We start from the raw sequence: 26,702 nt of genomic DNA, 5'->3' as shown, positions 1-26,702 counted from the left end.
TATTGGCCCATGTCTGGGACCCAGTATCGACATTTTGAAAAAGATATTTCGCACGCTTCTGCAGTAGTTTCTGTATTGTTCGCTCACCCCGTGCACATTTACACCATGAGGGTGAAAGTCTCTGCCACCTCCATTGCCAAGTGTGCCTTCTCTTGCGCTATTCCTGCTGCTATGTCCTACCCTCGCCTGTCGCCCACCCTCGTTCTTATCTCTTTGCCTGTGGGATGAGCTGTTGGCACTGCATGGGATCTGTTAAGCCTTGCTGCATGTCCTGGGGCTCTGCCTGGTTTACTTCGCTCTTTTTACTAACAGCTAGGCTCCTTGCTCCTGCGTGTGTGTGTATTCTCTCGCTGCATGCAGTCAATGGCGTGTTCCTGCATGGCGCCAGCAAGAGGAGTCACCTCTGACGAAGCAAACACAACACCGTTTTTTGTGCTTCCCTTGTTCTTCAGACCGGAAATGGGAGATATCCTGCTTGGAAAGCCTCTTTCTCTTAAAAGAAGATATTTTACTCACTTGAACTCCCACCCCATCTTAAAAGTAGAACTCTCTTGTGCATTATGATTACTTTTAGAAGTTTTTAAACCAAGCAGTAAAAGAAATCCTGTTCAACACCATCTTGAGGAACTCCTTAGTTTGTTCTAGGTACAAGTTAAAGTCATCTATTCTTGAGAAGTGGCATGAACAGGCTGCTGATGAGAGAAACAGTTAAAGCTCTGGGAACCCAAGCACTTTAGCTCCTGCCAGTGAAATGCTGTGTATGAAAATGTCTCTACAAAACCTCATGGCACTGGTGGTGGATTGTTGGATTTGCCCACTGCACGTCTGATTCACTCGTTGGAATTGAAGATCACACTTTGACAGGAAGTCTCCCTTCTTCATCGTAAGATTTTCACTGATAATCATAAACGTAGAATAGTCTGCCAGTGTGTGAGTATCTATATCCATCTTGATGTTGAATTGAATTGAAACTTTGACAGGCAAGTTAGCTCCATTATTCTGTGTAAAACGACAGCATTGTAAATAAAATATAATCCATATTTCCACATTTTGTGTATAAATGATCTATTTAGTGAAATAACCTAAAAAATAAAATTAAAAAGACAGCAGCTTCCATTACCCAGCTTCCGATCCACATGAGCTGTGTCTTATATGCCTTCCTGCTTCTCATTTTGTTAAAGACTGTCCCTGTTGTGAAGAAAATTACAAGAAGGGCCCTTAAAGATAAAGCAGGAATACGTTGAGGGGCACACTAGAACAACATAAAGCGGAAGAGATAAGCTAAAAACAGAAAAGAGAGGGCTTCCTCAACTGCACCAGGTTCCTCCCATGAAATGGACACCCATAGAGGTAGATCCAGGATGGAAAACACTAGAACCATCACCACCATTGCTCCAGACGCCCCTGCACCTCTCAAGAGCACCAGTCAGCGTTGAAACCATCAGCGCCAATGTGTCCATCTTCGAGAACCTCTACGGTTCCAGCTGCATCGACATCTATAGCCCAGGTACCGATCACCACCTCCTTGGTATCATTTCCATTGACCTCTAGTCCATCAATGACAAGAACGACTCCTTTGACAACATAGGTTACAATATCAGCAACTAGACAAGTAGACAAGTCATGAAATCCTCACATCATAGACCTTCAACAGCGACAACTCCATGACATCAGCAATCTACACTAGCACACTCCACTGTGCCATCTTCAGCCTCAGGTAATCACATATTGGCACCCAGAATGACCATGACACCGGAGTCCATCATAAGATTGAGGACGAGAAGATCAATCTAAAGAATAATCGATGTTGAGGCACTGTATAGGCTCAACCCACCTTATCTGCTCATTCTGATGCAGTCATCCCTATGGATTCACCTTTTTTACTACCCCAGACCAAGATATATCATTCCTGCAGAGGACCCGGTACAAGAGCCTTTACAGCTGCTGACCCTATCACCTCTTCCAAAAACTCCAGTACCATATCCTCTCTCCTCTGGCATTAATAATGCCAGACCCACTTTTACCACATGAATTTTCAATGGTAGCAAGACTTTCTGAACCAACAACACCTTGTTCATCATGTACTACAGACAGACGGAGAACATCCTATAACTCCAAGTGCATGAAGAGGCAACGCAACAGGGTCATCATTGCCTATGCCTCTCGATTAAGATCATTCCTAGTGGATGACATTCTGACAATCCAGGATATTTTTGTTAGAGCTGCGGCAAAGCTCAGCATACAAATAGATGTTCCCCATGTGACTGTATACGTTGTAATAGAGACACTGCAATCCTGTGCTTCTCCGAAACCAACACTACCACTGGTTCCAAGCTTCACAGATCTTGCAGAAAATATATTTTTTACTTTAGCCACTTTAAAATTGTCTATTACGTGTTTCCTTAAAAAATACAAACTTGTCCAACAAGATCCTGTATTTCTCTGCCAGGAACCAAAACCACACTTGGTGATAGTCTCTGCAGCACAAAGGAAGTATAATTTGGCACCAGAGACATCCGTGCCACTAGTGAAAGGAAGAAGATGGATGCTGTGGGTAGGAAGGTTTGCGGTTCAGCAGCAATAGCCCTTAAATCGGCTATTTACTCTGCAAAAAGAAGCACGGATTTCCATAGTGCTTTGTCATACCTGCAGAAAAGAGCAGACAATGCCATCAAGAGATGGAAAACAAGAGTCCACGAAGTTTTAAGTGGCATACAAATTTTCTGTAACCAGTTCATAAGTGCAACCATTGACACAGCAGATCTACCATGACTACATTCGGCTGTGGCATTGCTTTACCTTGAGCATCATGGCTTCGTCTACCATCACCGAAGCCATATGCACAATAAAAAAAAATTAACATACTTTTTTCAGCCCGTATGCTCTTCAGCTCTCACACTGACAAAGAAATGGAAAAGAATGAAAAGGACTCTGAAACTATTAGCTGTGGGCCTAGTGGAAAAGAAGGTATTTTGCTGTGCACAGTTCTAAGATGGAGACACCAGACCACGTCACAGTATCCCTTCAAGGGTCCTCCTGAATCCTTCACCCAGTCTCGGGGCAACAAACACATCACCAGCCCCAATATCTCGTAGACCTACAAGGGACCATGGACCAAAGCCATAACATTTTTACAGAGATTCTACTCCAGTGAAATCATGCTCCCATAACAATAACAAAAATAGAACACTGCATATACTCTGTTCGACTCTCCAGTGAGAGGGAGTGTATCTAAAAACCTAAAAGAAAGTGATTACAACCATCAACTGGTTCTTAAAAATTATCCAGAAAGCCTAAGACATCCAATTCAAGTCTCCACTGCCCACAGTTCAACAGAAACAAGCACCACACGATCAGCTCTCTAAGCTTTGGTTGCAAATTACAACTGTACACCAAAAACAAGCACTAGAACTGGTTTCTGTATCAGGAAGTGAGAATGGTGTCTATTCAGGATATTTTTTGATTCCCTAAAAGTCCCTTAGGAAGAATTCAGACCCATTCTATACCGGAGACAAGCCAACAAATACATAAAAAGGAGAAGTTCAAGTTGCTGGAACTACATCCGATCTATGCTCAACTCATGAAGGGAGTTTCACATTTCAGTAGAGAAAAAGCACAGGAAATGTCTCCACATCCTTGTTGGCTAAACTCAATACTAATTCAAAGTACTACCTCAAATCAGCCCCTAGAAGATTTTCAAAATGCACAGCAGTAGTCACAGCATACCTTTGCAAAAACTACATTTAAGTCTACCCATATTTAGATGATTGGCAGATAAAAGCTTACATGGCATGTCGGGTACAAAAGGATTTTGACTTCACAGTTGCATTATCAGACAGACTAGGTCCTTGTATGGATCCATAAAACTTGATCATGTCTCCAGTTCATACTCTGGATTACTTAGGAGCATCTCTAAACACCATCAGAGAAGAAGTGTTTCTTTCAGAGGCCAGAGTGTGTGCCATTTCTCAGAAAGTTCACCAGTTACTACGCACCACAAAGCCATCAGTGAGAGAAGTTTCATCTCTCCTAGAATTCATGGCTGCTTCCATTTCCATAGCTCCCTATCCCCCCCCCCCCCCCCCCCCAAGAAATCACAACAACAATGCTTAGAAGAGTAATGCTTGTAACATCACAGCGATTGGGAAGACAGATTATCCTTGACTCAGCAGGCTTAGCAGTCCTTTCAGTGGTGGCTCATCAAGCAGAATCTACCCAAAGAAGTTCCTATTAATCAAGATATTCCCACTCAGACTCTTTTGACAAACATTTCTCTCAACAGATGGGGGACACACCTCAACGGTCTTAAAATTCAGGGTCTGTGGTCTCCCAAACAACAACTATACCACATCAATAATCTTGAGCTCAGAGCAGTTCACTTACTCTCTGTGCCTTCCTTCCAGCTCTATCCACAAACAAAGTTCTAGTACAACTGGACAGTACCACCACCATGTACTGTTTAAACAAGCAATGAGGATCAAGATAAAAAAAATCCTCTATCTTAAAAAACCAAGTAATTTGGCATTGGTTGCTAGCTATTTATCTCTTCAAACTCTGCACCTTCCAGGTCTACAAAACCATCAGGCTGATCTACGCAGCAGGTGCTTCTACGAAATCATGAGTGGGAGCTTGACAACAGTATCTAAGATTCTGTCTTTTAAGATTGGGGTCTTCCACTGATAAGACTTGTTAGTCTTGAACCAAAATACTAAATGCCCAATCTATGGATCCAGCATGTGGGACCCACAGTCGATGGGCAGCACTCTATAGGTGACTTGATAGAACAGACTTATATATGCTATTCCCCCAATACCGCGGATACTGTCAGTAATTATCAAGTTCAAACAGTCTTACTCGACCGTGATCCTAATAGCTCTGGAGTGGCCAAGGCAATGCTCTTTCAAGGGCTAGTATACCGGCCACTCATGCCCCACACAAAATGACCATGAAACTCAACTTCATTTTGTATTGTCCGGAAAGAAAGGTAAGATTCTCCTCCCTAACATACAATACTTGAATTTGGCAGCATTGCTCCTGATGCCGTAAAGTATGGACACTTAAATTTACCACCAGACGTTATGAGCCACTTTATGATGCAAGAAACACATTATCCTTCCTTACTTGTTGTTTCATTCCAAGCTCTAGTTTTCTTTGATTAAAATACATATAGCTCTCTCCATGGCATATTGCAAAAGCCCAAACTGATCCCAATAATCAAAGACTTCTTGGAAGGAATAAAGAACACTTACTTTCCAGTCAAAAAAAGCCTGCTTCCCATTGGGAGTTAAATGTGTTTCTCTCTAAATATATTGCTACTTCCTTTGAGCCTATGCATAAGACTACATTGCAGCATCGTTTGTGGAAAGCTGCTTTCCCTGTTGCCATTACTTAGTAGGTTACAGACTTTATCTGCTATTGAACCTTACTTAATTTTCCATCACAATAGGACACTTTTAAGCACACATCCTTCTTTCCTACCTAAGGTCAAATCACATTTCTAGATCAGTCAAACTATTCTTCCCCCATTATTTTTCTCCAGTCCATCATTACTAGCAGAGAGATCTTTACATTCCCTAAATCAAAAAGAGTTCTAAAGTATTATCTAGAAAATACCAAAATCACCAGAAAAAAAGGGCTTCCTTATTTGTAAATTATTGTCCATTACGAACAGGATTAGCATCCTCCAAACAGAGTATTTGTCTATGGATTGTAGCCTGGATAACATGTTTTTACCCTCCAGCAAACAAACCTGATAGACTCGGAGTTCATTCCATGAGAGGAAAAGCAGCATCCACCGCTTGGGTTAGGGATGTCCCTCTAATAGATATGTAAGGCAGCAACCTAGAAATCTATTCATACTTTCACTAGACATTACTGTCTTGATGAAATTTCTTGAGGTGATATATTGGTGGTTCTGGCTACACTATGTAATCCGGTTGGCCAGCACACTCAGAGCTGCTCACATATATGCTGCATGCCTTAATTGCAGACTGTCTTATTTCTCTTTTTCTTTTAATTTTCATTGACAACCTCGTAGTGGGGATATGCTGGCTACTCTATTCTATGTTTGACTATCAGTGAGAATCCTACGATGCAATTTTATTAAAACTTGTAATCGTGGTCCTGCATCATAGATATTTTCACGGAATTCATAAACCACTCTCCCTCCTCCCAGGCTGTCAATTTAAATTATTCGTTCTGTCACCCATCCATCAACCCCTAGCATTTTATATTCTCCAGTTCAAAAATAACGTAAGCTCTGAGACAAGCTGCCAGTACAGTGCGTGCTGGGCAATGGAGACTGCTGCCTTTTCTTAATGTCAGTGTTTGCTGAGTGCAGGTAATGCACCTTTGGCCTGTTGGGTACCTTCCCCTTCATTTTTCTTCATAGTTAGAGCTGACATTTCAAGTTATTCACTATATAGCACAATTCTATATAAATGCTCCAATGTAGTTTATATTTCATTGACACTGCTGTCGTTTTCTAGAGAAAAGTACAATTAAAGCTTGCCTTTTATATGTGCCACCGGACTGTTGGATATTGGAGTGTCTACTTCCAACATCAGAAAATGTATATATGCATACATTATTGTATATATATGTACATAGTGTCCCAGGGTCTCGTGCAGACAGTACTATTCTATGTTTTTGACTTCAGTGAGAACACCTGCGATGCAGACCCTAGATTACAAGTAAGTAACCTTTTCTTCTTCCTCGGAGAACATTCTCAGTATTTAATGGTTGGAGAAAATACCTTTGTAGACAGCATGCTGAACCAGTGACTAATGTAGTTTGAATGGATATAGACTGAGAATCCTCATTGTCCTGCTAAAATGTCATTTTGTACCCCAGCACTTGAGTCTTGCACTTATTGGGCTTTTAACCATCAAATGCAGCTGCTTGTTCAAGATGGCTATGTGCCGCTCATATTCCTACTTTTTTGATTTGAAGAGATATGAAAATAAAAAACTTAAATACAATAATGGTTAATTCATATAAAAAATAAACTTTAAAATGTTAGATCCGCAAAATAGCTTCTCAAAAGAAAAGGCGTGTTTGAGCATGATAGCTCCCCTTTAACAATCTAGAAAACTTTTGGGCAGAGCTAACCACTGGTGTAAAGCAGCCAAAAGGAGAGCCAGATATTAAAACATGTAAGGGATTGTTGGTGCATTTATTGAAAATCAGAACTGACAAGAATGGGGATTTGCCCTGCTTATTACTCCTACTTTTAATCACACCTACTTTTAATCACACCTTTGGCTGTACTTATATTGTTGGTGTTTATTGCCTACAGTTTGGACTGTCTACTTTGTGTGCTGAACTTGTTTGTGAAGCAAAAGCTGCATCCGAATTCAGCTGAGCACCCATCTTTGTCAATTGAGCTTCTTCACCTCCCCAATATTTTAGAATACTTGGGTCAGTGCGAGAGCTATGTTGCGTAAAGCTATGATGCATATTGTGTCAGCTGGATAGATCTTGCATGGTTCTATCTTAAACTTCCTTACTTCCCAGTACATCCATTTCTTTTCTAATTGTTCCAAACCAGCTGGGTATCTCTCAGCTGTCTACTGAAGCAATTGTAAAGTAGTGAGCTGACTGTCCAGGTGACATTGGGCTGGCCCATACTGTACATGGTATCACTTGGTACATGCAGGGGATGTAGTTATGACTTTTCAAGTCGGTGTCTTACCTCACCAGACCAACTGTGTGGGATTGGTCCTCAACAGATTAAAAAATATTGTTGGCTATTGGTCTAGTATGGTTATACTGTTTCACTATGGCCTTTCAGCCTCATTTATTCTTTGGAGTCTGTCTGGTGAGCGAAAGCCAAGGCCTCATCTAACGTCTCCAATTATGCGCAGCTGTGATTTGACATCTGTCGGGCATCTTTGTATTGAAAGTGCATCCACTGGTGTGATCAATGCACTTTAATTACGGCTGAATGCTGAGCTGGCCACCTTGTTGAAAAGGGGCCTTATTCTTGCAAAGCAAAAGACAAATGTCCCTAGCATGGAGAAAGTTTTGTCTCTGCATGTCACGGACATTTGAACATTTTCAAATATTTTTTTAATATGAGTCCATTGGTTATGTTTTTAAAGTGGCATCTCAACAGCTTTCAAAGAAGCAGACCCACATAGGTTCTAGCGTATTCTAGTGAGTAACTGACTTTGTAAATGTGTTCCTTTCAAAGGTAGGCCCTGATTGTAAACTGAAAGAGAAATTCCCTTCACTTTTAAACCAGAATTTCAGCTACAAGAATTCCAAACTGAGTATTGAGGGATAGTTGCCATGTTGCTAGAGCCAGCAAAGATTATATATATGTAGCCAGCCATCTTGAAGGAAACGTCCTGATCAGAATTCAAAGTTGTCTGATACTTATCACACCCGCTGTTTTCATTTGACAGATTCAGGCAGATCAGCGTTCAGAAGTTTATATGGGGACAAGGCTAATAAAAGTCAAAATATGCAGGATTTGGTTAAACCATTTTAATTTGTATACCGCCTTTCCAAGCTGAAAACTAGTGTTAAACATCTCACCCCCCACTTGTGGTGAATGTCTCCCATCAATCTGAACAAATTGTAATCTGTACCCAAATTTATGAAAATGTATTTTATGTGAATTTCCTGAAAGTCTGGCATTGAGCCAGCCTTCTCAAATACAATTCAGGAGCCTCCTCCAGTTATATAGATTACCTTAGAAAGGTACGTTGAACTGTCCACAGACCATGAATCTCTGACATCAGCTTACTAAAGTGTAGCATAGCTTTCCAGTCTTCGTTTTCATGACAGTAAGTAGTCCAGGTCACTTTGGAAAGAACTGGGCCTAGTAACAGGCTCTGATAGAGCACTCTGGGCTTGCATTTCTAATGTTTTCTTTTTACCTCAATAGCCATTGATCTCACTGCATCCTTATAACCCTTACTTTGGTGGGGTATTCAGATTTCAAGACTTTCATCTTAATATCTTGAGTGTCACTAGGTGTCAGGACCATGGTCGTTTCAGGTCCTCCTCTCTGGCATTGCACCTACATTCTTCCGTCAGTATGTAAATGCTCCTTTGAGTGCCACACAGTCCTGTAAGTGCAATGCTCATGAGCCTGTTGGAGCCATCTTGGGTGGCTTCGCTATAAAGGAAAGCTGCACCCAGGCTCGTTGCTCGTTATTGTGAGGACCTCATGACACCAAGAGGTTCTACTTAATCAGCTCTTCAGATTTTTTTTTTAACAAGGAGCTTATTTATTTGCACTCAAAAGTGTTTCATGCCCTAAGAGATGCTAGAACTGTTATCCAACTTTTGTTTCTGCTCATATCACCTTCTCAAATTATCCATTTATTAAAGGGTTCCTTGGATTAATAAATGGTTACACCTTTTTGAAGGAACATGGTCCCACTTGTCCTATTTTGATGTCTGTAAGTGAAGAATTACAGTGATAGAGGTGAAGTAGTAATAGACTTACCAGCTGACATAGGAACATTCTTTAGACAACTAAAGAACGTGGTGATGGTATTTCTTAGTTTATTGAGTCTTCATAATTAAATTCTATTCCTGCATAGCTTCTCTAGATAAATATTGAGTCATGTTTTATCAAAAAATTAAGCAAGCTACAAAGAGAGTAAGAAGTGAGATGTTTATTATGAGGCAGTGAGAATCAGCCAATTGATTGTGGTGTAACTTGGGGGCCAAAATACGCTACAGTGATCATGAGGTACTTTCCTCACAATCCATCCAGTATCCTTTTGCCTCAGCCACAAACTCAAAAATATTGCTCTCTATTAAAGACTCTCACAATTTTCAACCTCTCAGAGGAAGAGAACATTTCTTAGCAGCGCCCTGGGGTCAGAAGTTGGATTCTACCAATGTTACATGTGTAAAACAGCTGGAGACTCCCGCACACTCCTAGATTTCTTTTTTTTAAAGAGCCAATTTACCAAGGTACTAAAGTTTAAGATGGCACCTAAACTCAAATGCCAAAACTGATCCATTAGAGGGCCAGTTTGAATCTTCTATCGTTCATCACTCCAAGGATCATGGCTTTCTCTTTTCAGTGCTTTAGTAGCCAAGAGTACTTTTTCCAGAAGACACTCCCAATCTTTCAAATAAAGCTAAGACAACAAGTGGGGCTTACCTCAAGTTTGATCACAGAAGGCGGCGTGAAGGCAGTCACATTAGATATGCTACTCAAAATTCTATGAGCACCTCTGCTCTGGATCCAGGTTTCAGAGTGGAGGCTTAATTTAGTCAAATTACGAACCTGAAACCTAACATGAACAACATTTTGTCATCAAATCCCAGTCCTTTGTTCTTCATATTCTATTCAAAAGACCTGGCTCTGTAAAGGAGGAGGAGGAGGACAATTTAAGGGGATACAACACACTTTAGTACCGAAACTCGAGCAGTCCTAATTCACTGGGTCGTTTGCACTGACAATAGCCACCTTCAAGTTCCTGTTCAGATATGCATTTGAGGTTGAATCTACCTCTTCTTTATTGGAACTGAATGTTAGGCAGCAAAGCGACATTATAAGAATAGAACTATGCACAAAGGATGTTTAAGTATAGTCACATAACATAATACAGGCAAACCGTGTCTGTTCTAATTGATGGGCTCAAAGTTTCCAAAATAGAGTAGTTCAGAATAGTTTGTGGAGCAGAGGTTTCAGAATAAGTATGGTAAGGACCATTTCTAATTTTACTTAACCTTCTTCATCCAAATATGGTATCTTTGTTTATCTTGAGAAGTCACCCATGTGTTCTCCTCTAACTCGGTCATCTAAACTTTTGACAATGAGGGTGAGAGTTAACAAGTCTTGGTGGGTCTGCTTCAATTGTGGGTGTTGCAGAGTTTGGAGCCATAATCCATTGTTTGAGAACATATATCCTCATCCAAACAGACACAAAGGAAAGGGCGCCTGAAGGAGTCATTTATACGTATTCAGAATCCAGTTAATATAGTAATCCAACTTCTATGGAATGAAACATCAAATGGTAATGATAAGGCGTGCCAAATTCTTAAAAAATATTTTCTTTTATGACCCTGACAACAAATAAGCATACATTACTGATGTTAGTCATTTAAATTTGAAATCATATATCTATGTATTACATATGATCAAGTCTAACAATGTTAAGTCAGGGTCCCTAATTAATCATTGTGAAAAACACAACCAACCTCTAGCTTCAAATCAAATTCTCCTACGTGTTATCTTGATCAACCGAGATCTCTATATCCACCTAACATAATGCAGACTTTCTGACTAAAATACGTTCACCATTGAAAGTATGTTTGTAAATTATTTTAGTTGCTTCTTGAGACTTAGTGTGGATGCACTGTTGACGTTTCGGTCTCAGATGGCTTAACAGTCCGAGAGACCATCATCAAGGCTGTAACGTTTTCAGGCCCAAAAGGACAGGGCCCTGAGAAACACACAGTGACACCTTAAAACAAGCACTGGCGTTGCCAATAGGTCTCGCAGTAGGAAAGTTGGAGCTATTGGTTTTGTAAATGACAAAGCCCTTTATGTTTTCTAAATGAAAACAAAAAAAGGCATTGTTATTTGCAATTGTAATAGCTCCAACTTTCCTACTGCGAGACCTATTGGCAACGCCAGTGCTTGTTGTTCACTGCGGCAAATGCCTCATTTCTACTGATGGAAAAGATGCACTTAAAGTGCTCTGTTTCTGATGTGCATTTTTTTGCGGTTTTCTACAGCGTGAACTTGAAGGCATCAGAGCGCTTTACTCGAGCACCAGTTTCGTTACAGGCGGACACATTTTTGGGCATTGGGAAATTAATTGATCTACCCAGAATCACAGGATGTTCAAACATTAGCCTTATGCCAGACTCTAAAGTTGTTCCCCACCTTCCGAGACGGCCCTCCAGCCCTTAAAGCCACATCCTAATTGCGTTACAACATAGCTTCCAGCAATATTTCCATGCTAAGAATTCAAATATCATAAAGCTGATTTTGTGAAACGGATGAGCATACTAATTTAACCGTATCGCCAGAAGCAGTATTTAGGTGCCTGCCATGCGATCAGTAACTCTGCCAAAATGGAGCGTCAGCGTCACTCAGAAAACTCCAGTCCGCTTGCTTAAAACTGGGCGTCACCTACCGACCACAAGAAGGTCGGCTAAAAAAACAAGATGGGCATTTAGATATCGGGAGCACTGTACAATAGCAGAAGTCTAGCACAAGCTTCTTCAAATTGTTGGTATTCCTGTCGCATTGGCTAAGATCATGCAATTCGTCGCCACTGATGAACAATGCAGTGCTCCATGAAAGATACATTAATCTATATAACAAGAGGGGAGCTGAGTAGAGGGTGGATTGTTGAAATAACTAGGAAGACAGTGGGTGAGGGGTGAGGGGGGAGGCAGGAGTGTTGCAGGGGGCGAGAGGAGGCTGCGTGTGAAAGAAAAGGCATAGGGGAGGAGAAGCCGCAGAGCGCACGCTGGGCGAAGCCCTTTGATGTGCTGTGAGCGGCCGGGAAAGTGAATAATTAGGGGAGGAGCATCCAGCTTTGCTAGTAGTATCAGTGAGGGACCCCGGCGCCCACTCAGAGAACAAGAGAACTCCCCTCTGAAGCGAAAGAGTAGGGACAGTGTGTGGGGGGGTGGGGAGGGGGGTCTCTCCTAAGAAGAGCATGGGGTCACTGTCACTCACTCATCGTTGTACTAAGGAAGCGCTGCACAGAAGCACGCGCTGGAGTGCAGTGGTCGTTTCCTCACACCCCTCTATCTGGTGTCTCTGATGTGATGCACAAGGGTTAGCTATAATAAGTACAGTAGTTGCACCGGGGGCTAGGGGGTGGGGAAAGGGGCGTGGGGAGAGGGCGATTGTGCCCCAAGTAGAGCTGATGGAAGGGGACAATTTTCCTTTAACTACTTATCGTGCAACGTAGGCTGCGTCTAGCGATAGCTCTGCTGTCTGGGGCCTGCGACGTTGGTGAAGCACAGCAAGTACATGGAAGTGCATCAGTGAGGAGGATGCGCGCATGCGTGCTCGTGTTTGCGATCAGATAGTTAGTTAATCGCAACACGTAAAGAAGTGTATCAGTGGGGAGGATGCACAATTTGGCACTGTAAAACAAACACGGGCCAGTGAGGTTTGAAAATCTATGTCTGTCCTTCTTGGCACAAGAGGGCAGAGGCAAAAACAGAACCTCGGATCGGCCATAGCGAAGTGGCTCCGTCTAATGTGAGACTCCAATAGACATTGCGTGCTAATAGAACAAAACCGCATGTGATACTCCAATAGACATTGTATTGTATTGTATTGTAATTGCATTTATATAGCGCTTACTACCCCTGACGAGGCGTCGAAGCGCTTTTTCGGCGGGTAGCACGCTACTCCGGGACCCACAGAGGATTAGTTTTGAATTAGTATAGTGAAACATGCAAGTACATTTTAAGTGGTGGATAGGTTAGTCAGTTATTTGGATTTGGAATGATAGCAGAAGGATAGAGTAGGACAAAGGTTAGCATTTATTTATCGCTCGCTTGTTGACGCATGCTATTCAGGGAGCCTATAAAGGATTAGTGGTGAATTAATATGGTGAAATATGAGGTAATTTCAGTGGTGGATATTAGTGTGTTACTTGGCGTGAGAAGGATAGAGGATGGATAAAAGGGAAGAAAGATTTGCATTCATATAGCACTTGTTACCCCCGATGGGTGTTGAAGCGCTTTTTTGGCGAGTAGCACGCCACTCCGGAACCCATAAAGGATTAGTGTTGAAAATTAGTTAGTATGAATATGAAGTAATTTGAGTAATAGATATGTTATTCAGTTATTTGGGCAGTATATTAGTATAGTTGAATATGGAACATGGAATTTGAGAAGTGAACATGTTAGTCTGTTAATTTTGATAGAAAAAGGATAGTGGAGGGATAAAAGAGTGAAGGATTTTTTTTTATTTTTTTTTTTTAAGAGAAAAAGGGCAGCATTTCTGGCCCTAGTCCCGACCAGTCTCGAACAGGCTCAAACAGGCAACTACCCTTGTCCTCTCCACCCTTAGCCTTGACGCCCGGGCTGAGACGCCCTAAGCCTGGCCCTTTTTGTAGCCCTAGTAATCAGGTGACCCCTTCAGCCAATGGGAACCCTAGCCCTAACACTATCCAATCACAACACTAGCCCTAACAGCCAATGGTACAAGTAGCCCTAGTCCCTACTGCCAATAGAAAGCCTAACCCTACTCTTAGTCCCACAACTGGTCCAAAAACCAATCACACCAGAAGCACTAAATCGCTACTTCCAATTAAAGGTCTAACCGTAGCCCTAGTCCCACCCTACTCCCAACAACCAATAACATAGGAAGCCCTAGTCCCTACTTCCTATAGAAATCCGAACCCTAGCCCTAGTCCCAACCCTGCAATGATTGAATCACAGACCGAGAAACCAATCAGAACCCTCAAATACCCAGCCAATGAGGACATTAACCCTAACCCAATAGAAACACCAGATACAACCACCAATCAGTGTACACATGTGCCAACCATCAGCACACCATATAAGGTCCCAGCAACCTCAGACAAGGTTTGCTGGCCAGGGAGTTGGAAGCTGCTTGCTCCTGTTCAGAATCTCCTAGGAGACAGACAGGCTCAATCCACAACTTTGGACTTCAGCAGGTAAAGGCTTCACTAACTCGAAATCTAACAATACTGTTTGGATAAAGCTTTACTCCCCCTGCTGGCCAAAAAACGAAGTGCACAGGCCCCAGTAAATACAGTTTCAACAGCTCACAGAAGCACCCTCTGATGTAGAAAATCCCTGTTGCTGGGGGTGGGGGGGGGGGCAGGGGGGCTGGCCTCACTGGCTTGTGAACACAAAATGGTGGCTGGGGCTGCACTGTTTCAGCACACAGGCCTAAGCACAGAGCAAAGGAGAAATTTGGAGGGAAAACAGATTTGTCACCAAGGAATGAGAGGGACAAACTACAGAAATTGGACTGCTAATCCCACAATTCAACACACTAAATGAAGGCAATCATGGGCAGGGAAAACCACACATTTAAAACACAACACAGGAGATAAAATATGCAATTACAGGCAGGCTAAAACTACAATTTTTAACTGTAACAACCACAGGCATAGACAGTAAACACAGAAAGTGAAAATCGTTTTTTAAATAACTTTTTGTCTTGGGAAGAGACAGCACTAGTCTGTCTCCTTACCACTTCCTGGACTCTGCTCAAAGCAATCTGTGTGCTAATAGAACAAAACCGCTTTGTACTCTGGATCTTGCAGTTTCCCAGGCACCCTCAAAAGTATGGACTTAAAACCACAACAAATATTAAACAAGCAGGGCAACATTTGCAGGGAACGGTGGAGGCAGGGCTGGGAATGTGACGTCAGGGAAACTGATACAGGAGGGAACTGAAAGTAAGGCCGGCCTGCGGCCGGCCATGAATAATTAGGGGAGGAGATGCCGGGAAACTGAAAGTGCGGCCCGCCTGCGGCCGGCCATGAATAATTAGGGGAGGAGAAGCCCTTTGATGTGCTGTGCTAGGCGGGAATGCGCGTGCTTGTTGCTCACGTGATTCACGTGAACTTCAAGAAAACCGCGGGGCTGAAAGCCCTTAGTTTGAAGTTGATTTTGCCGACATGAATTCTCGCTCCGCTCGATGCGCTTGCACACATCGATAGGTCGCGAGACCTAAAAAGCCATAATTCCAATGTATGTAGATAGGAATCACCTCAAATATCTGTAATCTCTCCACAGTTTAAACTAAGCGGTCACCAACACTCCGACCAGCGTAATCCCAAATCAATGTAGGAAAACAAACCGATTGTACTCTGCTTTTTGCAAAGAAAGTATGCCAAATTCAAATGTGTTATGCGGGGAAAGGAAGGTTGGTTTCTGGAGGGAAGTGGAGACAACTTGTATCATTGCAAAAAGCGGTGCAAGTGCTTGTAGAGCTCTTCACCTGCTGTAATAGATATTTCAGTGACTTCTTCAGGAAGTTATGGCTACAGCTGTAGTGACCTGTCGAAAAACTCGTTCTTGCCTCTGATTTACTGATTAAACTTGATATGTAGGTTTGTCAGCCATGTTAGGCACACCATGTGTGAGTGATTATACCTTAACCCTTTTTAGCTTTCAGCTTCATGAACATAAGCAAGGGTAGAAAGGTTGTGACAGTAGATGTGAAATCACCTCTATCACCAAGCACGCTAACCCCTGCTGAAGCCTGTGCATCGCATTTTGTAATGCAAGACAAAGTGGCATGCCTCCAAGAAAATCATGTCTGCTGTCTTTATCTTCATGGAACCTTGACTTGTGCTTTCTCTTTTCTCTCCTTCTGAACTCCTCCATCTGACTTTTTCACTTTCTCTTCACTAAACTGTGCACCTGTTTCCCTCTCTGACTTTGCCCTTCTATCCATGTCTTGTAAGGTAAGGATCCTTTTCCACCTGTGATCTTTTTAGCATGGTCTTAATACCCGACATTGATGGTGAAAGGGGCGGGAGTGGTGTACACATTCAAGAGTCCTTGGGAACATTCCCAGGAGCGCCACTGAATGAAGCTATCATGGTCTATAGACAGAAGGGCTGCAATTATGGAAACTAGGTTTATAAAAAAAAAAAAAAAGGTCCAAACCCGAATTGTTAGTTTTACAGTCCGGCACAGGACAATAAAGGGCGGGCCTTGCAAGTCTATGAAGTTTCCTTACAAGTTATTGCGTCTTCAAAACTATTAAAGCTGGAAATTAGTTGGCCACACCTTAGGCTTGCCTCTGAGAGGTTGGAAGTAGGATAAGCCACGAGTCAAGCCCACATTACATAGATATGACTCTTCTTAATCCAGACATTATGTTCAGAAAAAATGGTGTGCTTTGAAATCTGCTAACTTTCCAATAGACCCGACTGTATCAGTAGGCTTTCTTACATTGAAAAGAGTCACACTCGATCAACCTAAATTGTAGGTTAGTTTAGGTTAATCAAACTCTCAAACATTTTTTTGTAGGTGGTTGTAGTTGTAACACTGCTAAAACTGCCTTCTCAATCTCGTAGACAACAAAAAGCATGTTTTTTGGTATTATGCAACCTTGGGAGCATTTAGAGTTAAACCACCTAAATAGTAAAACACAAAAACTGGAAATGTATGATGTAGATTGCTGAAAATTCCCAAACGTGCGGGACATAATTATCTAATTTGATGATATGTGAGTTACCTAGATGTATAGCACATATATCGAGCAGCTATGGGGTCACTGCAAGCTTATACGGTAGTAATCCTGAGATAGCATTTAAACTACAGTAAAAGTTTTTGGTAAAGTATGGCTACTTGCGATTGGACTCAAACAATGCAGTTGGCCGTTTCACATTACAAGCATCCTTATGCCCCCTTTACCAGTATATGACAAAAGCAACATCTTGATAATTACATAACTGTCCTTTATCAGGGATGCTTCGAGGAAAATAACTCGAGTAAGAACTCATCTGCCAAAATTGTAATGCCAGATTTTTTTTGTCCCAGATGCACAATTTCTTGTGTAGAATCTTATTTTCAGGCGCATGCTCCTAGAATCCATTTATTTATCCACTTTGAGGCTAAAGAGATACTATTTAGTGCTCTTTGAATTACATTTTTCCTATGATACTAAGTGATCCTGCATGGTGTAGAGTGGTAATATTTCGAACCCTTCATAAACCTTTAGGGTATTTTATTTTTTTGCTCCCGTGTTTTTTCAGATAATATAAACAAGTTCATTCCGTTTTTTAATGTGTCTGTCTATCTGTGTACTTTGAGGCTGCCATTTTTGGATTGACAGTGTAAAGATCAAAATGTAATGAACTTGCATGTTTTCAGGTTTTGTTCTTGCCATAAGCATACAATGGCATGGTTAGACTGACCCAAAGAGTACAAGGACTGCCTCCCACCTGCTCATAAATCAGTTGGATGTGATGTCTGTAAAGCGCTGAACCTAGAGTAGTAAAGGGAAGGAAAATGACATTTCCAGCTAAAAAAACACAAATTGTCCAATGTGGGAAACTGTGCCCTTCCTCAATGAAAATTTAGAGGCTGAAAGTCTCTGCGAGGTGTTTTAGTTGACCGTGATCTTATGGTTCTTCATCTAATGTTGAACTAACCATACCCCCCAAAAAAGGAAGACACAGTAGAATCCAGTTTTTGGGAGAACAAGTCTTCTGATTCTTCATTAAATCTTGAGGATACAGCTTTTGTTTATTGGATTCCAGAGGTGCTATCGGGCCCTGCGACATGTGCCATCTGTCCAGATGCCCAGGGGTAGCCTTTCCACTTCCCAAGTGATCATGAATTCACCTTATTCGACCTCAAGAGGTTGAATTCCAAGAGAATTACTTTGAATAATACTGAAGGCGTATCACTGACTGTTGGCCATATTACTTGCATAATTTTTGTTTAGAGAGTTTTTTAGGAGTAGTGTTCATCTGCGGCCCATAAATTAGCACAACGGCTTTCTCTTTGAAAACTGGGTTAATCCATTTGTCACTGTAGTGAATTTCCCTTAATGGATGCTCTTCCACATAACTGGATCTCAATATTATTTTATACTTTCTTTTTTCATTCTTTTGCGCAACTCAACTTAGGTGCCAACAAGCCCTAAGTCATGGTTGAATGTAGCAGCAGAACAATGGTTTGTTATGCATCCTATGCAAACATCAATGCCTCGTGTTAGTGAAAATATTAAGATTACCAATTACTGAGGAAAGTATGTTGCCTGAGCCTCTTAGTACTACTAACAGCCTCAAATCATCATTCCTAAAATTGAGAGAGGATTTTGGGACATTTCCACTTTCATTAAGTTTTTGCCAAGGGACAGTTAACAAGGCACCTCATACTTTTTGTAGGAATATAAATTACAGTTCAGGAGGTTGTGTGAGCTTCTATTGCTCCAACAGGTCCTGTTTCCTGAGTTGCTGGGGTGTTAGACTGCATAGGCATTCTTGACTGAGTGCCTGATTTGCAAATGTTTTCAGAGAGACTTATCTTGTATGGCCTAGATGTGATTCCCAAGGTCAGACATTCCTAAGTTACTCATGCATACATTCCATGCATGCAATGTTACAGGATTTTTGTGTAACCTCATATGGTTTCATTGATATTTTGTTCTCACCATTCCCAAGCGAGTAGCAGAGAAGTTAAGAGAAACACAGTGCAAATACTGTTTATGCCAACTCTGGTGTAACTTGGTGGACAGTCACAAGCATGTTCACGTTCATTCCCCACAGTACTGCACATCTAGATTATCCCTGAATGATCTGAGCACGAGTGGTTCATGAGCAATGAAGGAAAGTGTGAAAAGTGAAGACATTTCATGGAGAATACTTTGTTTAAAGAAAAAAGGGAAATAGGTCAACCATTCATAGTTGTATTCCAAACATGTCTGAATTGAGGACAGTTTGTGAATTTGCTAGATGTCTAGCAAGCTCTAAATAAGGTACATAATAGGCTTTTTTGTAGTGATTGTGGCCTTGGATATTTATTTAACGGAAGCCCAAAGAAAAGAAAATCAAACATTATTGCAAGATTAATGTCAACTTTGCATCACAGAACACCAAATGCTTTATATATGTTTGCTTGTATAGGGCAGACAGCCTACATTTTCAAACCACATCCAGGTATAGTTCAGAAGCAAAATGGAAGGCACAGAACAGAAGTAAAATTGAAGCAAATGGAAGAGGTCGTAGGAGAGACAAGAGATTACTATGCTGGCCTGCCTAAATAAAGTACAAACCATCAATGAGACCAGCTGATGTCTGCTGTGAGTTACCAGGGCTCAATCACCTTTGCTCTGGAGGCTTTGAAAAAACAAAAGAACTCTATTCATGACTCTGGCAAGTGCACAGGGCAGTATATGGTTGCACTCTTGGCTATCAAAGATCTTGCCTGTGTTCAACCACACCAAATGTACTTGCTGCCGGGCCATCCAGATGTAACAAATTTAGTGGAAGATCCATATAGACTGGCCTCATTATCGGCTACAATGTGACAAGAGTGGCACTTATGGGTTTGCCACTTCCAAAGCTTTTTGATCATCCTAGCTATCCTATGGTTCTCATCCAGGGGATACTCCTCAATAGTCATAATCTATGAATAATCCCCGCCCATGTGCAGGATCCCGGAGCATATAGAAAATACATATTTATAAATATATATGCATATGTGAAAACATATATACATGCAGCCTAAAATATTTCTATAATGGACAGAATGCTGAAATTACATAGGTTTGTTTAGTAGCACCCATGCTCTCCCAACCCCTAAGGAAGAAAGAGAGCAGTAAACATTTGTCATGCAACAATACTTTATTGCCATAGGGAAACCTGTAATTGCAGGCATTTGCCAGTAGGCTACAGTAGAGTATAAAGAAACAAAGGAAAACTGACACCTTGCCTTTAAGGCATTAGAGTAGGGGTACCGTGCCTTTAAGACCTGCATGAGACCCCCTGCTCCCATGATGCACCACAGGTGGCAGTTTGGTCAGTTCTTTTTTCCTGCTTCTTCTGAGAGGATCCTGGAGCTTTTGCTCTTCAGTTTTTGACTAAAACTGTTTATTGAAGATTTGTTCAGAAAATTCGACATTTTCTGGTTTATTAAGGCTAATACTACGGTTTCTGTGGTGCTCCACTGAATTTTTTAGTCAGTATGCCAGCTTTATTTAGAAAGTGACCTTCTTGTGACAAGAAAATGGCTCTGGCAGATCCACATTCGGTGTGCATTGTGTGCCTTCCATCTTCACATAATCCTGACCAGTGCCACTATTGTCAGAAGTTCTCCAAACGGACCTTGCGTGATAGAGAACGAATCAAACTCCATGCTATGCTGGAAAAAGATATGAGAATCCGATGGGGATTTCGTCCTTAGCAAACCAGGTATGGACGAATTTACAATAATATTTAACAAAAAAGGAATACCTGGTTTATGTATTTCACCGCTATTTATTTAGTGCGGAGAAGAAACAACGACCATAAGGTTCATATGTTCAGTGTGTGCAATTTACATTTTTTTAAACACTTACTGAAAGTACACTTTCATTTCTTGTCTGAGAACCAGTACAACTAACATCCACCAGAAAAATGTTTTGGTCAAGTGAAATAGATTGATGATACAATGTGACAATTTTATCCAATGTGACAATTTGAAACAAACAATATTCAAAAAATTATTCCAAACATTATACCAGCAAGACATTTTCTTAAACAAAACAACTCCATTGACCTAACATTAAGCAATTATCACGGAGCTACTTTAGGCCACATGGGCGATTTTTCTTAGCCCCTGCGGGTGCATAAACCATTGTACACCCTAATTCTGGAGCACAGGAAGTAGTAGATGCCATATGTGGCAGATATACTGAAAGGGCAGAGGCGTTTCTAATCCCTGCATAGAATCACGGGATTATCATTAGGGCACTGGGGCACGGCGTAACCTGAGGTTCATGAAAGCGCTTCAAAGGTGATGGATATGGCTTTTAACTCATCCAGGCAGGATCTAAAAGTTTTTAACAAGCAAATAGGAGGACGTCAAAGGAAAGCTGTTGCTTATGTCTCCTCCAGCTACTTTGTTAGTGTTTCACCGATTTTGTTTTTTTTCCGGTTATTAGGTTTTCACGATCCTTTCAAGCGTTTTCAGAAGACTTGTAAGAGCCGCCCTTTATCTTTCAATTCCAAAACGGTTTTCAATTGCAATAGACATCCATCGTGACAGCTTAGAGACATCAGGTGGGTTGCCATGGAGGCCCCAGAACATAGTCTACCAGCAAGCAAGGCCAAAAACGGCGCGCTCCACTTCTCCTGACCCCAGGAAGAGGAAAGGGAGAAGAGATTCACCGTCGACGTCGCCGATAAAGAGACCTTTCAGTTATCATGGCGGCAGCCATGAAATCCCATTCTGCTTCCACCTCGTCCTCTGCACCCCCAGAAAAGGATAGTAAGCAGATGGATTTGTATGGAATGAGATGTGCAGCACTTCGGCGTCATTCATGAAGGTTGCCAGTGCCTCCGCTCTTCTCAACGTTACGATAGATCCCTCTGAGACTCTCTCACTCGTTTCACAGAGAAGCTTCCTAAAGAAGACCGGCAGGACTTCTCCGAGATTCTCCATGAGGGTGGACTTGTCGCCAACCTAGTAATCAGTGCGGCAGTGGATGCTTCTGACCTCGCAGCGCATGGTTACTCCCACGGAGTCTGCTCACGGCGCTCGGCTTGGCTACGCCTTACAGGCCTCAAACCTGATGCCCAAAAGAAGATATTAAACCTTCCTTTCAATGGCACATCTCTGTTTGGGTCTCACGCCGACGACGAGATGACTAAAATTAAGGCGAGATGGACACGGTTAAAGCTGTGGGATTGGAGAAACTCAGAGTTCAAAAAGCACTTCCGTCAAGGCGACAAGCGATCGTTCCAACAGAGGGTTCAAACCCCTCAGTGGTCATCGCAAACACAGCAACGGTCTCAATTTCAGCAGAGACGCCCTGGTAGAGGCAGAGGAAATAGCAAACCAGTCCACCTCAAAACAGCCTCCAAAGCCTTGAGGCGTTGCTTCCTCCTCAACTGTTCGCCACTCCGGTGGGAGGGAGTGTAGCTGGTCACCTGGAAGAGTGGAAATCCATAACAAAGGACAAGTGGGTGCTGAGCATTGTGCAGCATGGTTACTTGCTGAGGTTCAAGTCACCTACTCAGCAAGTGTTCCCCTTAACTCAGGTACTTTTCTCGTCTTTAAAGTCAGCTGTTGAAGGACGAAGTCTCTACCCTCCTCATGAAGAAGGCCATAGAGGAGGTCCCTCTCATGCGAAGGAATCAAGGAGTATACTCCTGATACTTTCTAGTCCAAAAACGAGGAGTGGGCAAAGAGTACAAACCTATCCTCGATCTACGTCTACTGAACAGGTTCATCAGAAAAGAAAATGTGTGCATGCTAGCCCTGCACCATATTTTTCCTCACCTTCACCAGGGAGACTGGATGTGTGCCATCAACATGCAGGACGCATACTTTCACATACCTGTCTCAGTGAAGCACCGGAAATTCCTCAGGTTTCAAATAGACCGTCGCCACTACCAGTATCGAGTGCTTCCGTTCGACCTCAAGTCCGCCCCACGGACATTCTCCAAGTGCATGGCGGTGGTGGCTGCCTTCCTCCTTAGGCAGAAAATCTTCGTCTATCCCTATCTAGACGATTGGCTTCTGAAAAGCTCCACGCCTGTCCTGCTTCAGAAACATCTAACGTACTGTCTCAGTCTGATGTATTCCTTTGGGTTGCAGGTCACCTACAAGAAGTCAGTACTAAACCCCTCCCAGCGAAAACACTACCTGGGCGCCTCCTTGGACTCCGCAAAGGCAAGCGTGTGTCCTTCGGAGGAGAGGTTGTCATCAATGCCCCATAAGTGCCGCATCCTGCTAGACCATGTTCTATCTGAGCAAGTAGGGAGTCACGAGTTCTGTCTCTGGAAGCCAAGCCATCTGGCATTGGCTTCTGGCGAGGGGCCTCCATTGTGGCAGTTCACTTGCCAGGAATCCTAAATGTTCAGGCGGACAGCCTAAACAGAGACTTCGTAGAAGCGCCAGACTGAGTGCTCAAGAAGAGGTCACGCAAGTGGTGTTTCGGCAATAGGGAGTACCAGACATAGATTTGTTCGCAGACGCGGCAAACACAAAATGCTTCTTCTTCACATCCAGATAACCCCAACAAGGATCACGGGGAAATGCTCTTTTGATCAGCTGGTCTCAGACATTGCTCTATGCCTTTCCTCCCTTGTGTCTTATCCCGGCGGTGATACAGAAGTTCTACAGGACTAACACCAGGATGATCTTGATAGCACCGGAGTGGCCACGGCAGTGGTGGTACCCGGATCTCCCCCAGCTGTCGGAAGTCCCTCACAGGAGACTGCCATGCTGCCCAGACTTGCTGACCAAGGACAGGGGGAAGGTGTTTGACCCCAACCTCCCTTCCCTTCGCTTGACGGCATGGCTCCTGCGGTCACCAATATGGCCACCTAGACCTTTCACCTGATTGCATGAACATTCTTAAAGAGGCTAAGAGGCCCTCTACGAGCAAATCTTATGCTTTCAAATGGAAAAGATTTTACATTTGGTGTCTAGAGAAGTCTCTTGATCCTATCCACAGTCAAGAGCAGGTGATTCTACCCTATTTGTGACATTTGTTAAGGTCAGGCCTGAAGTACCCCACTTGGCGGCTATCACAGCCTACAGGAAGTCGCCTTCTCAGACATCATTCTTCCTTATGCCTGTGGGTAAAGATTTCCTAGAAGGGCTTAAGAAAGAGTTTCCACCAGTGAGATCCCCCTCTCCTCCCTGGGAACTCAACATTGTACTTACAAAATTGATGGGTGCTCCAATTGAGCCTATTCATAAGGTGTCTTTGCAGCACCTGACCTGGAAAGCTGACTTTTTGGTACCTATCACCTCTGCCCGTAGGGTAAGCGAGATCCAGGCCCTATGTTGCAAGGAACCTTACACTGTTTTTCATGCCGTTAGAGTGGTTCTGAGGACTCACCCAGGTTTCTTGCCTAAGGTGGTCTCGGACTTCCACATTAATCAGACCATTACTCTGCCTACTTTCTTCCCTCAACCAACCACTCCTTCAGAGAGATCTCTAAACTCTCTTGATCTCCGGAGGGTTCTGAAGTATAACCTTGCTAAGACTCTTCCCCTTAGGAAATCAGACCGGCTTTTTGTTAATTATGGGTCAACTAATACCGGTCTGTCAGCCTCAAAGAGATCTATCTCACGATGGATCGTTTCCTGTATAGCGCTGTCTTACCAATTAGCTAACAAAGCGTTACAGGGAAAACCTCATGCACACTCTACTAGAGGGAAAGCTTCTACTGCAGGTCTCCTTCGTAACATTCCAATCTCTGAGATTTGTAAGGCTGCTACATGGCGTTCTGTACATACCTTTACTCGCCATTATTGCCTTGATTCAGATGCACAGGCCGATGCCCAAGTCGGACAGGCCTCTTTAAGGAATCTGTTTGCATATTTGCATTCTAAATAAGATGTTAATTCTTGTTTTTTGCTGTATACTTGTTTGCTCTTCCGCAGGACTTTGGGTATGGGCTTGCTAATCTATTCATAGATTATGACTACTGATGAGTATCCCCAGGATGAGAAGGATTAGTTACTTACCTGTAATCCTAGTTCTCATCCAGGGGTATACTCATCAAAGTCATAAGCTCCCACCCGCCTCCCAGGAAGAGCATTACTGCAAAGTTATTGTATGATGATTGCGGATTTACTCAGGTGCTTCACCACCTCCAAAAGAACTGACCTAACTGCCACGTGTGGTGCATCATGGGGGCAGGGGGTCTCATGCAGGTCTTAAAAGCACGGTACCCCTACTCTAATGCCTTAAAGGCAAGGTGTCAGTTTTCCTTTGTTTGTTTATACTCTACTGCAGCCTACTGGCAAAGCCTGCAATTACAGGTTTCTCTATGGCAATAAAGCATTGTTGTATGACAAGTGTTTACTGCTCTCTTTCTTCCTTAGAGGTTGGGAGAGCATGGGTGTACTATACAAACCTATGTAATTTCAGCATTCTGGCCATTATAGAAATATTTTAGGCTAAATGTATGTTTTGACATATGCATATATATTCATATATATATGTATTTTCTATATGTTCCGGGATCCCGCACATGGGTGGGGATTATTCACAGATTATGACTTTGATGAGTATACCCCTGGATCAAAACTAGGATTACAGGTAAGTAACTAATACTTATTACACGCTGAGCGATCAGACTCTGTGCTGATTCTAAAGTTCTTGATTATTATGCCCTTCAACAACAAGATTGAGCACACATATTGTCACAAGTGCCTTGGCCCCTATCTGCAGTGCCTTGAGGCAGCCATAAATGGTGTGTGTTAATTTCAAAAACCTTAAATGAGCCAGCCAAGTAAATAAGTAAAATAAGGCAATCGTCACAAAAACAGATGCGCAGGTCAAGTCTGTGTTGCTCGCCACATGCCTGCCCTACTCACTAAGGGTAATGCAGAGTGTGGAAGAGTTCATACTTTCTACATTCTTTGAAAGATTAAGTATCTGGTATAGTGCAACTGGGTCACAGAATCTCCGTTTCACAGTTGCTTACTGACATTACCGTTTCAAAAGCTTCACTACAGGATCACCTTTGGAAGAAGAAGTGCAGTTTCAGGGGAGGCCAGAAAGGCAGGTCCAGTTATGTTCACATTTGAAAATGTCTACTTCACGTAAAGACTAATTTAAATTAAGGGTTTTCAATGAGTACTAGACTCAAGTTTTATATGTATGTGATTGGATTTCTGGATGGTGACTACAGAAGCGAGGATACCCATCGAACAAGCTAAATTATTTTTATCCATAAATCGTTACTAAACATAGTTACATATTACAAAATGGAAAATGGCTTGGAAAGTTTCTGACATTTGTATAAGGGAAAGTACATTATCAGTGCAAAACTTCACTGCTCTGTCTCAGATCGTTGCCAAGATTGTTCACAAAAATACATTGCAGAAGTGACAGAAGAAACAGGAATCATGGTCCTCGATATCTTGGATTTAAGGAAACAAGATAGCCATAGAGGCAACGGTGCACCTGTTACACAGCTGTAGCCTCACAAGAATTGAGGAGAGGTTTCCCATGTCATAGATTAAAAGGCTTTAGTTGCTAGAGAATACTCTAAACTTCACTGAAGAATGCCCCTACACTAAGCATA

At 42.4% G+C, this 26,702-nt stretch overlaps 1 protein-coding gene across 1 annotated transcript in view; it reads left to right on the top strand.

Annotated features, from left to right (window-relative positions):
• LOC147679844 (calcium/calmodulin-dependent protein kinase type II subunit beta-like) overlaps positions 1-26,702 on the top strand; it is an 820,445-nt gene that overhangs the window by 746,315 nt on the left and 47,428 nt on the right. The window lies entirely within an intron of this gene.

The sequence above is a fragment of the Lissotriton vulgaris genome, chromosome 11, assembly GCF_964263255.1.
Source record: "Lissotriton vulgaris chromosome 11, aLisVul1.2, whole genome shotgun sequence".
NCBI classification, from domain to species: domain Eukaryota; kingdom Metazoa; phylum Chordata; class Amphibia; order Caudata; family Salamandridae; genus Lissotriton; species Lissotriton vulgaris.
The sequence above is the reverse complement of the archived record's forward strand: the minus strand, read 5'-3'. Positions and strand labels throughout refer to the sequence as shown.